We start from the raw sequence: 16,004 nt of genomic DNA on the forward strand, positions 1-16,004 counted from the left end.
CCCTAAAAGTTATTGTGCAATTTGTCCTGAGTACGCTGATACCCCACATGTGGGGGTAAACCACTATTTGGGCGCATGGCAGAGCTCGGAAGGGAAGCAGCGCCATTTGACGTTTTTGGCTAGAATTGAGATCGGACACCATGTTGCGTTTGGAAAACCCTTGATGTACCAAAACAGTGGAAACCCCCCACAAATGACACCATTTTGGAAACTAGACCCCCTAAGAAACTTATCTAGATGTGTGGTGAGAACTTTGAACCCCCATGGGCTTCACAGAAGTTTATAACATAAAGCCATACAATTAAAAAAATCATATTTTTTCCACAAAAATGATCTTTTCACCCTCAATTCTTATTTTTCCAAGGGTAACAGGACCCTAAAAATTATTGTGCAATTTGTCCTGAGTACGCTGATACCCCACATGTGGGGGTAAACCACTATTTGGGCGCATGGCAGAGCTCGGAAGGGAAGCAGCGCCATTTGACGTTTTTGGCTGGAATTGAGATCGGACACCATGTCGCGTTTGGAAAACTCCTGATGTACCAAAACAGTGGAAACCCCCCACAAATGACACCATTTTGGAAACTAGACCCCCTAAGGAACTTATCTAGATGTGTGGTGAGCACTTTGACCCCCCCAGTGCTTCACAGAAGTTTATAACGCCCGGGCGTGAAAATAAAAAATTCGTATTTTTTCCACAAACATGATCTTTTAGTCACCATTTTTTTATTTTCCCAAGGGTACCAGGAGAAATTGGACCCCAAAAGTTGTTGTCCAATTTGTCCTGAGTATGCTGATACCCCATATGTGGGAGAAAACTACTGTATGGGCACACGTCGGGGCTCGGAAGGGAAGTAGTGACGTTTTGGAATGCAGACTTTGATGGAATGGTCTGCGGGTGTCATGTTGCCTTTGGAGAGCCCCTAATGTACCTAAACAGTGGAAACCCCCACAAATGACCCCATTTTGTAAACTAGACCCCCCAAGGAACTTATCTAGATGTGTGGTGAGCACTTTGAACCCCCCAGTGCTTCACAGAAGTTTATAACGCCGGGGCATGAAAATAAAAAATTCGTATTTTTTCCACAAACATGATCTTTTAGTCACCATTTTTTTATTTTCCCAAGGGTACCAGGAGAAATTGGACCTTAAAAGTTGTTGTCCAATTTGTCCTGAGTATGCTGATACCCCATATGTGGGAGAAAACTACTGTATGGGCACACGTCGGGGTTCGGAAGGGAAGTAGTGACGTTTTGGAATGCAGACTTTGATGGAATGGTCTGCGGGTGTCATGTTGCCTTTGGAGAGCCCCTAATGTACCTAAACAGTGGAAACCCCCACAAATGACACCATTTTGTAAACTAGACCCCCCAAGGAACTTATCTAGATGTGTGGTGAGCACTTTGAACCCCCCAGTGCTTCACAGAAGTTTATAACGCCCGGGCGTGAAAATAAAAAATTCGTATTTTTTCCACAAACATGATCTTTTAGTCACCATTTTTTTATTTTCCCAAGGGTACCAGGAGAAATTGGACCTTAAAAGTTGTTGTCCAATTTGTCCTGAGTATGCTGATACCCCATATGTGGGAGAAAGCTACTGTATGGGCACACGTCGGGGCTCGGAAGGGAAGTAGTGACGGTTTGGAATGCAGACTTTGATGGAATGGTCTGCGGGTGTCATGTGCGTTTGGAGAGCCCCTGATGTACCTAAACTATTGAAACTCCCCACAAGTGACCCCATTTTGGACACTAGACCCCCCAAGGAACTTATCTAGATGTGTGGTGAGCACTTTGAACCCCCAAGTGCTTCACAGAAGTTTATAACACTCGGACGTGAAAATAAAAAAATCATTTTTTTCCACAAAAATGATATTTTTGCCCCCAATTTTTTATTTTCCTAAGGGTAACAGGAGAAATTGGACCCCAAAAATTGTTTTGCAATTTGTCCTGAGTAGGCTGATACCCTACATGTGGGGGTAAAACACTGTTTGGGCGCATGGCAGAGCTTGGAAGGGAAGGAGCACCATTTGACTTTTTCAACTCAGAATTGGCTGGAATTGAGATCAGACGCCATGTTGCATTTGGAGAGCCCCTGATGTGCCCAAACAGTGGAAACCCCCAATTCTAACTCCAACCCGAACCCCAACATGCCCCTAGCCCTAACCCTAACCCTAGCCCTAGCCCTAACCCTAACCCTAACCCTAGCCCTAACCCTAACCCTACCCTAACCCTAACCCTAGCCCTAACCCTACCCCAACACACCCCTAGCCCTAACCCTAATGGAAAAATGGAAATAAATACATTTTTTTAATTTTATTATTTTTCCCTAACTAAGGGGGTGATAACGGGGGGTTTGATTTACTATTTATGGCGGTTTTTATTTTTGGCAGCTGTCGCACGCTAAAAGACGCTTTTTATTGTAAAAATAGTTTTTGCATCACCACATATTGAGAGCTATAATTTTTCCGTATTTTGACCCACCGAGTCATGTGAGGTCTTATTTTTTGCGGGACGAGTTGACGTTTTTATTGGTACCATTTTCGGGCACGTGAAATTTTTTGATCGCTTTTTATTCCGATTTTTGGGACGCATAATGAAGAAAAACCAGCGTTTCATGAATTTCTTTTGGGGGGGTGTGTTTACACCGTTCCGCATGCGGTAAAATTGATAAAGCGGTTTTATTCTTCGGGTCAGTACGGTTACAGCGATACCTCATTTAGGTCATTTTTTTATGTTTTTGTCGGTTTTATGCAATGAAAACTGATGATGCTGTGTGGTGGCTCATTTTTTGCGGGACAAGATGACGTTTTCAGCGGTACCATGGATATTTATATGCATCTTTTTGATCGCGCGTTATTACACTTTTTGTTTGGCAGTATGATAATAAATCATTATTTTATGCTTCGTTTTTTATTTTTATTTTTTAAGGGGTTCGCTAAAGGGGTTAACTAATGGGACAGTTTTATAGGGCGGGTCGTTACGGACGAGGCGATACCTAATATGTGTACTTTTATTGTTTTTTTTTATTATTATTTCCAAAAAATGGATTTATTGGGGGAATATATATTTTTTTTTTCTAATTTATTTGGCGATTTTTTTTTAATTATTTTTACACTTTTTTTATTTTTTTTTTTACTTTATTAAATAGTCCCAGGTGGGACATCACTGTCCTGTGACAGATCGCTGATCTGTCACATCACAGATCACTGTGACAGATCAGCAATCTGTCACAGGCATTGAATTAGACTTCCTCTTGCCTGCGCTTTGCAGGCACTGAGGAAGCCAGCTTCCTCAGGCCCCCGAAGGCCCCCGTCGCCATCTTGGATTCGGGGGCCTGGAGGAAAGGAGTCCCCCGCAGCAGCGCTGCACATTGCGCTGCCGTGGGGGCCTCAGGGAAGCACAGAGGGAGCCCCCTCCCTGCCGATGCTTCCCTTTAACTCCCGGTACACCGCGATCATGTTTGATCGCGGTGTGCAAGGGGTTAACGTGTCGGGGGCGGTCCGTGACCGCCCCTGACACATTGTGCCGGGTGTCAGCTGTGATAATCAGCTGACACCCGGCCGCGATCAGCGGCGCTCACCACGTGGGCGCCGCTGATCGCGCCCGACGTACTATCCCGTCCATGGGCATAGGGGCCCAGGTCCCATGGACGGGATATACCGTCGGATGTCAGGAAGGGGTTAAACTGTTTTTGCTAGGCATTATGAGGAGCTTGGGGACAGGGTAACATTCTCTCAGGGTCAAACAGTGGGTCCAAAAATAATTTACAAGCCACAAGAGCCCAATATCAGAAGAACAGGATATGGGGGGCCTACTTGTAAAATAATTTATTGATGGCAGGTAATTTGACATACATAATTTATGTGCACTTACTTATGTGCTGCTGCTCCTCACGTGGCCAATCACCAAAATCAGGGACCATTTTGCGACGTATGCACCTCCATGCAGCCTCCTTTCTTGCCCGGTCGGCATAATGTGCATCCCGTTGGTCCCATAATTCCGAGCGATCCTGCACAAGAACAGTATACAAAAAAACACGGCACTCCAGAGAAAAACAGAGGAGAATTGGTGCTCAAGTAAGGTTTCCAACCCATAGACATATACAAAATTACTTGGCACTCAAAATCGGAGAAGCAATTTTTTCTTTATTGTGCATCCAGACAAAAATAGACTCCTATCATATGAACGTTTTCGGTCCAACAACGGACCTTCATCAGAAAGGTCTTTTTGTTTCTTTAGAGTAGACTGTAAGAGATACAGTAGGGTAAAAGATATCCTAAGGCAGGAATGAAATCCTGTTTATTTTGTAATGACTGGAGCTCGAGTCTATCAAAGGGGCTGGATACAATGTGACTGGATGAAGCAGGCCTTAGGGAGAGAGAAGCCGCGCTGTCTGGAGCGGCACCCTGGATTGTTTCAGCGGCCTCTTAGCGCTGCAGCCCCTTGCAGATACTGCTCCAGACAGCGCGGCTCTGTATCTCTTACAGTCTAAGAAATAAAGAAAAAATTGCTTCTCCGATTTTGAGTGCCAAGTAATTTTGTATATACCTGCACAAGAACAATTAGCAGCTCCACATTCAGATTTTGGTAGGGTGCCATGATGCTGTACTCCGTGGAGGCGTACTTCCTGGATGTCTGGAGTGCTTTTTGAGCTAATTTGCATGTCTAAGCTTCCTGATGATGGATTGGCCCATTTCCTGTCCCCAGGAGAAGTCTTGCGTATTTCTCGCAAGTCACAAGGGTGGTCCGTGTGTAATGCCTTTTTTTTGCGCACCCATAGACTTGCATTGGCGTACTACGGTCGTAATACTCTGACAATCGCAGCATGCTGCGATTGGCATGGACCGTGGAAAATACGCGAGAAAAATACGGCTGATGGGAGCTAACCCATAGAGAATCATTGGTCCGTGTGCAATGCGTTTTTTTAACGCCTTTCACTCGTCCGTATTCCTCTCTAGTGTGAAGCCTGCCTAACCCTCTTCCTTTACCATTCAGTCATGGCTTTCATCCACCAAGGTTTCTGTAATGCTCAGCACATCGTATTCTCTGGCTGTCATAAGATTCTCCAATTCATTAATTTTGTTTGCAAGACTTCTTGCATTTGCCAGCAGACATCTAATACTATTAGCACATTTATTACTCCTACTCACCTCTCTACTTTCATTGCATATCCCAGTCCCCTAAATACTCAGTGACCCCTACTGTCTTATTCTCTCTGTTTACTCCATCTATCCCCTTATTTGCTCACGCACTCTCCCTCCCGCGAAATCCTAGTTTAAAAATTTTCCCAGCAATTGAAAAAATGTAAAGAATTAATGTTTACATTTTCTTAAAAGATATTATCATTTGTTTATAATTTTGTAAAATATGAAAAATAATTTTAAAAGGTTTGGTATTCCTACTTGTAAACACTAGGTGGAGCAGCTACTGAAATTTTACAAAAACCTAGTATACAACTTGCTCACATTACTGCACTGCAGTAAATATGGGCTGAGTCTGCTGACATGAGTGTGATGTCACTCCTCTCCTCCCCTCCTGAGTGTTTGCTAAGGGATAAGAGAGGATGACAGGAACACAGTGAGCAGCTATTTTGTTGGTGACTGAAAAGTTATACTGACAAGTAGACAGTCACCGAGGATGGCAGGCAGCAAGGATTCTGGGAGATATATGGTGGAGGGAGCAGGGTGACAGCAGCACAGAGTATTTCAGGAGAGCAGTGTGCTGGTCTATGGGGGGGCACCCTGTTCGGTGCCAGGGATTGTACATAGAGCACTGTCTTTTATACACGTGGATGGACCATTTGCTTGCCTGGTCCACAGAAATCCAGGAAACATTACTGCTGATTGATGGCCTGTTCTGATCCAGACTTTGCATGCAAAGACCCCATTCCCCTCCTCAGATCCTTTCCCGGCGATGTGTGAAAGCGAGGTGATAGGCGCAGTCCGGGGTGACGCTGGGAAGTAGGCTGGGGGGAAATGTAGCCATATAGTAATGATGAAAATGAGACCCCTCTCTTCAGCTACCTCACCAGCCCTCCCCTGACTGCACCTAACTGGAGGTCATGCTGCCCCCTCTATTACCCCTGACCCGTGTAGGTGCTCAGCCAAAACGACTCTAGAATAGGTCCCCTTTCTGCAGATAATACTACCATAGTGTTCTCACATAATACCGCCATATAGATCACACATAATACCGCCATATAGTCTACATAGGGCAGCACGGTGGCTCAGTGGTTAGCGCTGCAGCCTTGCAGCGCTGGGGTCCTGGGTTCGAATCCCACCAAGGACAACATCTGCAAGGAGTTTGTATGTTCTCCCCGTGTTTGCGTGGGTTTCCTCCGGGCACTCCGGTTTCCTCCCACACTCCAAAGACATACTGATAGGGAATTTAGATTGTGCGCCCCATCGGGGACAGTGATGAAAATGTGTGCAAATTGTAAAGCGCTGCGGAATATGTTAGCGCTATATAAAAATAAAGATTATTATTATTATTATTACACATAATACCGCCATATACTTCACACATCACACATAATACCGCCATATAGAGCACCTATAATACTGCCATATAGATCACACATAATACTGCCATATAGATCATGCATAATACAGCCATATACTTCACACATCACACATAATACCGCCATATAGAGCACACATAATACTGCCATATAGAGCACACATAATACTGCCATATAGATCACACATAATAGTGCCATATAGATCACACATAATCCCGCCATATAGATCACACATAATGCCGCCTTAGTGTTCTCACATTATACCACCATATAGTTAGCAAGCAAGGCCGAAAAAAGACATTTGTCCATCCAGTATTCCGTCAGAATAAGTCCCCAGATCTACATCCTTCTAAAGAACCTAACAATAACTGTAAGATACAATATTGTTCCGCTCCAGACCTCACTTGAACCCCTCGACTGAGTCTGCCATCACCACCTTATGAATTTCACCTTTTGTACTCTTTTCCACAATGAAATCCTAAGAGGTGGTTACAGCTGGGCGTTTTTGCTGTGTTTTTTTCCAGATGTATATTTAAAGCAGGAACTATTTGCATAATGCATAAATTAGCGCTGAAGATGCTATTTCCTACGTATAACAGGAGAGCCTAAACAATTTATTTAATTAGAGAAAGAAAGTGAGTTTGGTGCATGGAATACGCTGCAACAATGACCTCAAGGTAAAACATAAATCAACTACAAATCCAGGTATCTGATGTACTGCCGTTAGACTTGTAAATTATTTACATTTTAGAACATTCCAGCATTTATCCAATTAAATGTAACCTATTAATATGCAATAAACATTTCCTCTATGACCAGGTTATGCTAAAAACAAATACAATATAAAATCGGTCTAACCTCTGAGTGAGACAATGAGCACTTATTATGCCGAGCCATAACCATCAGTTAGTTAATGAAGCTGCAAATACCACATAATGAATAGCTATGGTGCGAGTGCTGTGCGTTCGTCTGGAGCTGGGGAGCTGATTATTTGTAATTCCGATCGAAGCTTCCTACAATTAATGTCATTTGTTATGGCTCAGTAAATGCAGTGTGACATTTGCATAGCACTTAATGTGTTCTTTTAAAGAACAATATGTACAGACAGAATTTGTTCTTCATTCACTTGACAAAAGAATAGTTTTTTCGAAACCCAGAATGCTTTAGTGTCCATGAATGTATCCTGATATTGTGCCGCTTTATTCAAAGGGAAATTGGATATGTGCATCTCAACACAAGTCTGCCAGAAAGTCTATAACAGGTCAGACCAGGAGTACAATAAAGATTACATAGTCACTAAGTTCAGACAACTTGATCTCATTTGATAAATAATGTGTTAAATAGGCAATTTGCAAATCACTTAAAGGGAATCCATCAGTAGGATAAATCCTCCTAAGCAGCCTACATGGGCGTGCAGGTCACAGAAAGTTGAATAAAATGATAACATACTATCCGCGAGCCAATATTTTATTCCAGAGAAATCAACGTGTCTCTTAATATGTAAATCAGCTGTTACGGACCGCACAAAGATCTGTATAAGGCCGGGATCACACACAGCGAGATACGGCCGAGTCTCGCAGGTTAAAACCAAGCTCTGGCGCCGGCACTCCGGAGCAGAGCGGGCAGCTGCACAGCAATACATGGAGCTGCACGCTCCGCTCCGGAGTGCCGGCGCCAGAGCTTGGTTTTAACCTGCGAGACTCGGCCGTATCTCGCTGTGTGTGATCCCGGCCTAAGAATCTGCCTCCAAAACTGATATGAAATGAAATGGGGTGCTACAAGTGTGAATGTATAGAAAAAATGAAAAGGGTGTAAAGAAAGCACCAATAACCCAAAATGAAAAAAAAGAATAGATATAAAACCTTTAAAAAACAAAACGTAAGGACAGTACTTTTTGTAGAGAAAACAGTCTCCGTGTCAACATAAAAAATGAGACAGGCATAGTGGGGCTGAAAATAGACGAATAGACTATGGTTGCTGAGATCAGAGCTAATTGATCAAAGGGTCATTAATTGTACGTCCACTTTTTCACATAGGAAAAAAAAAAGGAGAGAAAGCACCACTGCTTATATGTATGATATTTATGTGTTTATGTATTATGGGTACTATGGATGCCATAGTTTTGAGATTTTATCATGTTTTTATTGTGTATAACTCTTTTGTATAAAAAAAGACTTATTTCAGTCTTAATTATAATGGGTGCAGTGTGCGCTTTTTTGCAGTGGTGCTTTCTCTCCTTTTTTTTTCCTATTGTTTTTATTCCACTGCTGCGGCACCTGGCCATATCATTGATGTTGCTATCATGCACAGCTGAGTGCGCCCATAATTGCACCCTGTATTTTGCATAGATTTTGGCTTGTTTTTTGACTTGCTTTCTTTTTGGGCAGCACACTCATGACTTTGAGTGGATGTGCTTTGTTCATGTGCTCAGAACATTATTGTGTGTTCTCGGCATGGTTGTGATTATTGATACTTGGTGTTATAATTTTTATTGGTTGGTTAATAATTTTTTGTAATTTTGTTGGTTTCACTTTTTCTTTTCCTTGCAGATATATAATTACTGATACAGTTCAGGGATGGACTGGGACACGAGGGAGGCAGCCTGGAGCGCTCAGTCCTCAGATATTTTTTCTTCTTCCTCTAATGTCAGTACACCAAGCTCTGAATTTTCTAGTGTTACATCAGAATTAACAACAGCGCATAAACTAGGAATAAGACTATGGTGGAATATTCGGTCCCTGGAGGAGTACATAAAATCCAACATTGTGCCACGAGGTTTAAGGGTTTATATTTATCCTGCATTGGAACCCTCCCCCAGCTTCCGCACTACTTGGGAGCAGGGTCTTTTGCGGTGCTCGGGTATTATTATGAATATGCTTCTGGAACATGACAGGGAGTTACTTGTCTCGGTTAAAAAACAGATCAAGGAATTTGATTCTAAATTGAATGCCTTTGATGAGGTGACACAGGTACAACCCTTTAAAATTAAGCTTAAAGAGACTCTTGACAAGTATGACAAGGAGATCACCCAAAAGAAAAAATCTAAATTTCATAGGGACCGTAGGGATTTTGAGGATCAACAGGCATTTCAATGGAAGCATAAGGGTAATAGAAGATATGGGGCTCCCCCACATAAGGCTTCGGATAGAGCGGTTGAGGTCACCAGCCAACCGGATTATACATCTGGTAGTGATTTTTTATCGTCGGCCGAGAGCGAGGCCGACACCGGACCAGAAGGGGCCGCAGCAAACAGCTAAATGTCTACAAGAAGTACTCGATACAGGGGACGCAGACCCCCACAATACAATCAGTACAGGAATTTTCGCAAATAGAGGAACAAGATACTTTGGGGGATGGAACTTTGGATATACAGGTACAGGATAATTTGTTACAAATTATTAATTTGTCCCAGTATAAACTTTCACTCATTGAAATTTCTATATTGCAGAGTGGTCTGACCTTTGCCCCCATCAAGGCAGTTGATAAATTTACCTTGGTTAAGGACCTTTATATTTTTTGCAGGCATTTGGTGCTCCAGGTGTTACATAACAAACCACTGATGGTAGATGGCTTGGATCAGACGGACCGACAGGTTTTGCAGGATTTATTGGACCTCTTACAGGAGGACTCAAATACAGGTAAAAATCGTTTTCCGTTCAGAAATAAATCGGTGGTGGCTCCACCATTTGGGTTGGTTCCAGCCATTAGGGTTTTTTTAACTTGTCAAGAAAGACTTTTTGGCTATTCCCTCTAGGTCTCAACAGTTGGATAATTTGCATGCCGGTGAAAGATCAGCCCTTGCCAGCCTCAGATCTAATAAATCATTTGTGATCAAGGTGGCTGACAAGGGTGGGAATGTGGTACAATGGCCACATGAGCTATATCGGGAAGAGGCGCAACATCAACTGGACAACATTCAATTTTATAAAAAGTTACCATCGGATCCAACTGGACCCTTTTCGGTCAAGTTCAGAAGGCTACTGGATAGGGCATTGGAGTTGGGTATTATCAGTAAAAAGGAAATGGAATTCCTGTGGGTTGAACATCCTATTACACCTACCTTTTATATGTTGCCCAAGGTCCACAAGGATCTTGTGAGACCTCTGGGCCGACCTATAGTGGCTAGCATAGGTAGCTTGTGTGAAAAAGCATTGATTTATGTGGATTATTTTCTTCAGTCCATGGTTAAAGATTTACCATCTTATATACAGGATACCTCCCACTTTATAAGGAAGTGTCGGGATGTTGACTTACCGTCTGAGGCATTATTAGTCACCTACGATGTTGAATCGCTGTACTCGAATATTGATCACTCAGATGGCATAAGAGCGGTACTTCACTTTTTTGACCAGGTGACGCAGTCTGGCAGAATGCATGACTCATTTGTTATTGATTTGCTTGAGTTCATCATGAAGCATAATTTTTTCATCTTCGATAGATCTTATTATCTTCAGTCGTCAGGTGTGGTGATGGGGGCCAGATGTGCTCCGGCTCTGGCAAATCTTTTCTTAGGCTGGTGGGAGGCAACTCGGGTTTATTCGACAGAATGGTTCAGAAATAAAGTGCGGCATTGGTCACGTTTTATCGACGATATTTTTTTCATTTGGATTGGAACAATGGAGGAATGCTGTGCTTTCATTGAATTATTGAATTCTAATCCACACAATATTGTACTCACTTACTCTATGTCCTCTCTTTCAGTCACCTTTTTGGATCTTTTGATTTCAAATGAGAATGGTGGTATCTCTATGAGACTGTTTTGAAAACCAACAGCTACGAACAGTCTATTAGACTATACGAGTTTCCACCCAGCCCATACCAGAAATGGAGTCCCCACTGGACAATTTTTAAGAATAAGAAGAAATTGCACCTCGGACGAAGTGTTCCGTGAGGAGGCTTCATGTTTAACGAAACGTTTCAAAAAGAGGAACTATCCTCGGAGAAGTATCTCGCGGGTATATCAATGAGCAAATGGGTGTACACAGGATTCTTTGTTGGTGACACGTGAAAAAATCAGGGATTCAAAACCCCAGTTTATCACACAATAAAACAACCAATGGTCACAGGTAAGAGAAGTGCTTGGTAGACATTGGGGTATACTTACAACTGATCTGCAGACATCTAGTATCGTGCCCGAGCAGCCATGTATTACAGCCAGGAGGGCCCCGAATTTTAGGGACCTCCTGACGAGGAGCCATTATATGAGACCAACAATTGGGTTGGACCGGGGGATCACGCTGAGGGGTTCTTTTGCATGTGGGAATTGTACTGTTTGTCCCCACATGCACCCCACTAGGGATCATTTAATCAATCCAGGGGACGGTGTTAGGCACAAGTTGATGTCTTATATCAACTGTAAGACCAGTTGTGTGGTTTATGCATTGATTTGTCCTTGTAACCAGGTCTACATTGGCCAAACGTCTCAGGAATAGCGCCGAAGGATACAGAAACATTTTTCGACAATCAATTTGGCGCGTACGGATCAAGCCAAAGGCAAAGTCTTGACGTCTGTGGCAGCTCATTTTCTGACCCACCACGCTGGTAAGGTTACTTACACTAGGGTGGTGGGATTGGAGAAGATATCAATGTCTAATAGGGGGGGTTCTCCTAAAAAATTATTATTACAAATAGAGTCCCGATGGATTTTCAGTCTGAATTCCCTGGCGCCTAGGGGGGCTAAATGAAGAGCTGTTGTTCACAGGTTTTCTGGGTTGATTGTTCATACTGTGTTATTCTGGTCCCCTTTCCTTTAGGCAGTCATTTCTCTTGGGATCATTGTCTACTGGAATTATAGCTTCGTCATGACTTTGCTATGGCTCCGTCAAGGAAATACCCTCTTTTGAGGTCATTTTTGCCCTATTTGAGAGTTCCTTAATGAATTTCTGGACTTGGTGGACCTTAGCGATTATTGTCTCTGGACTCGTTGGGTTTCAGCCATTATCATCTCTGGATCTGGGTCTTGGACATTCATTTTGTGGAGCTATGTTTATTAGGAGTTTCCTATGAACTTTGGAACTTCCAGCAATAAATTGTGTGATGTCATTAAATATTAGAAGACATTATTTGGTTTCTTATTTGGCTCATGAGGACCGTTTATTTAAAGGCACTAGGATAGAAGGAACTTTTGACCGGTATTCATCTGACCCTTTTAGGGGTTTTTTGGGATGAGTTGGCGGGTGGATGACCTTATCTCTGCCTTAAAGTATGAGGATGGAGGGGATTTACCCTGGGTTTACGTGCGACCTTATTTATCAGGATGGGTCTATTTTGGAATGTCATCAGAGTTCTGGGAGGTTTTATATATATATATTTATATATATATATATATATGTTTTTTATTAGCGCTCCTTTCTGGGTGACATCTGTTCCTTTGATTGCAGTGGACAAACTGGAGAGGGACAATTATAAAGGAGTTCTTGGCATTGTTGGGTCAACTATTGATGCCACTGTTCTCTGAGATAGATGGGTATCTTGTATACCCTCCGTCTATATATAAGCAATATGACCTTTCTCATATAGTCCTATTAATTGTGTACCTTCTCCCCTTTTCCCTCCCTTTCCCCCCTTTTTCTTTCTCCCCCTCCTCGCTGATCCTAGCGTATTGATATGAATAGCCTCTTTGGCATTTACAGTACTTTTGGCATTCATTGTGCTGCGATATATTTTTATGATATATTTTTCTTTTTTGGTATTTATCGGCATTGGTCAGTAATTGCCGTTATTTGTTTAAATACCATAATTCCCCATACCATATTCTCTCAATAATTTAGGTATTGGGTGTTTTTTTTTTTTGTCAGATTAGAAGCAAAATGGATTCCAGATTAACTATTGAGGGCTCCTTCTTAATGAGTGTCCTGATCACCGGTTATATCACCTAGTAAGGTGAATTTTTTATGTTTGTTATGTTTTGTGTTCCCATCCACCCCCATGTGTATTGTATTGTATGGTGTCTATGTATGTCCTGTTTTTGTGTGTTTCTGTACTCACGGGAGTGGCGCACGCGTTTATTTATGTACTAACAGTAACTCACGCTGGTGGTGGTAATATGCGCGCAAGTTCAGTGCGCCCCAAACACGCTAGCCTGCGTTCCACTGGATGCAGGCGCGGTGGGGCTGATATTCTTGGCCCCTACGGGCTCTTATAATACATGCCCGCTGCGGCAAGACCGCCGGCTTGTATTTGCTTTGCGCTTACACAGGTCATGTGCGGTTGCCATGGCCCCTGTTCACATGACCGGGATGCTGGTTTATACACTTCCTGCTTTGGCTGACTCATAGAGGGGATGTTCACAGAGCGTGGTAACGCCCCGACTGACTTCTGCAAGGTATTTAAAGCCCCCTGGATCACTGTGTCACTTCCCCTGACAAAGCCGTACAGGTTACGGCGATATGCGTGGGGTAATGGTCCTGGGTATGGCATCCGTGTATTTGTATTTTCATTGCGGCTATTGATCATTTTTATGGCAGTTTTTAATACTATATGTTTTGGCACCACTGATATGTGGTGGGTTTAACTTTTTCCCCCCTTTCTTGCTATCTGGGCTTATTAGGGTCCTGGTAAGAAAATTATATAACATGGATTTTTGTGTGTGGTTGCTCCAATTCATCTATGGGCTGGGCTTTGTCAGGGTTATATAGTCCTCATGAGCCTAGGAATAGGGAGGTATAGTGTTATAGTGCCACAGTGTTGCTGGATCATATGCTCACATTATATGTGCTTATATGTATGATATTTATGTGTTGATATGTATTATGGGTACTATGGATGCCATAGTTTTGTGATTTTATCATGTTTTTATTGTGTATAACTCTTTTGTATCAATAAAAATTACTTATTTCAGTCTTAATTATAATGGGTGCAGTGTGCGCTTTTTTGCAGTGGTGCTTTCTCTCCTTTTTTTTTTATCCTATTGTTATTATTCCACTTCTGCGGCACCTGGCCATATCATTGATGTTGCTATTGTGCACGGCAGAGTGCGCCCAAAATTGCACCTTGTATTTCACTTTTTCACATAGGACTATAGGACTAATAATGGGAATCTTGTTTATTTCTGTGACATATTATAGCTTAGGGTCCATTACCTTGTTTTATTGGACTGGCACCTTCTATGGGCATGGACCCAATAGTCATTGTGATGAGTCAGCTTCAGCTGAGTTGACTTTTTCTTTAGAGTGGACCCTCTGGGTCGTGGCACCCACCCACCGAGGGCGAGCTGACCTTGTGAGGAACCACCACCTAGTGTCAGGGGCAAGACCAAGGGGGTGAGCCACCACGACTGCTGGAACCAGAAGGCCGGCTCAAGGAAGACACAATATGAGTGTCTGGCGACAAGGGACGTGCAGGAAACAAGACAAGACGTGACTTCAAGGTATCGTCATTAAGGCAAACTCAGGGTAACATCAGGTGCAAGACGTGATAACACAGGGAAAACACAACAAGGTGCGTGCGAGGGCACGCCAAGGCCCATGGTATGGAACGTGCTAGGTGGCATGCCTGGGTACGGGCAAGGGCACGATGACGTCGGACTCTGGACAGTAGGCAACGATCGACAGGATCAGGGCATCAGGCTGCGGACATCAGCTCCGGACATCAGGCCGCAGTCATCAGGCTTGCGATCTCTGGCAGCGATCGGCAGGATCTGGGCATCCGGCAAGCAAGCCAGGGTTCAGGCAAGGAGGCACGAAAGTGTTCAAAACATGGTGCGTGTTAGGGAACACGCCAGGGTCCAAGGCAAAGTTCAAGGCACGGTGCGTGCTAGGAACACACCGGAGTCCAAGGCAAGGTGCAACACAGGGCTCAACACACTAGGCATGGTGCGTGTTTAAGGAACACGCCAGGGTTCAAGGTCCAAGGTCCTGGGCGCGCTAAGGAAGCCGCCAGGATTCAAGATTCAAGGTCCTGCGTGTGCTAGTGGCACGCCAGGGGCATGGTACAAAGAATGGTTCTGGCCATGATAGGGGGCACGCCAGAGTACATGGTTAGCAGCAGGCAGCAGGTCCCACACGTGCTAGAGAACACGTTGGGCTTTGAAGTTCAGGACAGATGTCCTGCGCGTGCAGAGGGGCATGCCAGGGTCAGGGTTCAAGACAAAGAGCAGAGCACAGAGCAAGGTACAAGCAAGACAAAGATTCAAGACAGGTCATGGAACTCAGAACATGACAGAGAGACAAGGATCAGGACAGAACAAGGAAAGCGAAAGACTTGTGCAAGAGAAGCACAAAAACGCACAGTGCGAGAAACAGCGCGAGTGCAAGGGAGCACGGAAAATCACGGCTGAGGCACCGGCAGGCGGTACCGGCTGGAGGCACAGACAGGCAGAAACCACTATAGCACTGGCCGGCGAGCACGGCTGAGGCACAGGCAGGCAGGCACGACTAGAGGCGGGACGGCCGAGGCACAACAGGCGGGCACGGGGTGACCAGGTGCATGCAAGAGGGCACGCAGCCACAAGGCAGTGCTAGGCAAAGGTACAGGACAGAGACAC

The 16,004-nt window shown here is 43.8% G+C and overlaps 1 long non-coding RNA gene across 1 annotated transcript; it reads left to right on the plus strand.

Annotated features, from left to right (window-relative positions):
* Positions 1-9,980: 9,980 nt before the first annotated feature.
* LOC141100947 (uncharacterized) lies at positions 9,981-14,366 on the plus strand. Its single transcript, XR_012234824.1, has 4 exons — positions 9,981-10,158; positions 11,222-11,586; positions 11,923-12,061; positions 12,274-14,366. It is a non-coding gene; the product is annotated as an uncharacterized lncRNA (long non-coding RNA).
* The last annotated feature ends 1,638 nt before the right edge of the window (positions 14,367-16,004 follow it).

Source organism: Dendrobates tinctorius, unplaced genomic scaffold, assembly GCF_039654945.1.
Source record: "Dendrobates tinctorius isolate UK_male_01 unplaced genomic scaffold, ASM3965494v1 ptg000111l, whole genome shotgun sequence".
Classification (NCBI taxonomy): Eukaryota; Metazoa; Chordata; class Amphibia; order Anura; family Dendrobatidae; genus Dendrobates; species Dendrobates tinctorius.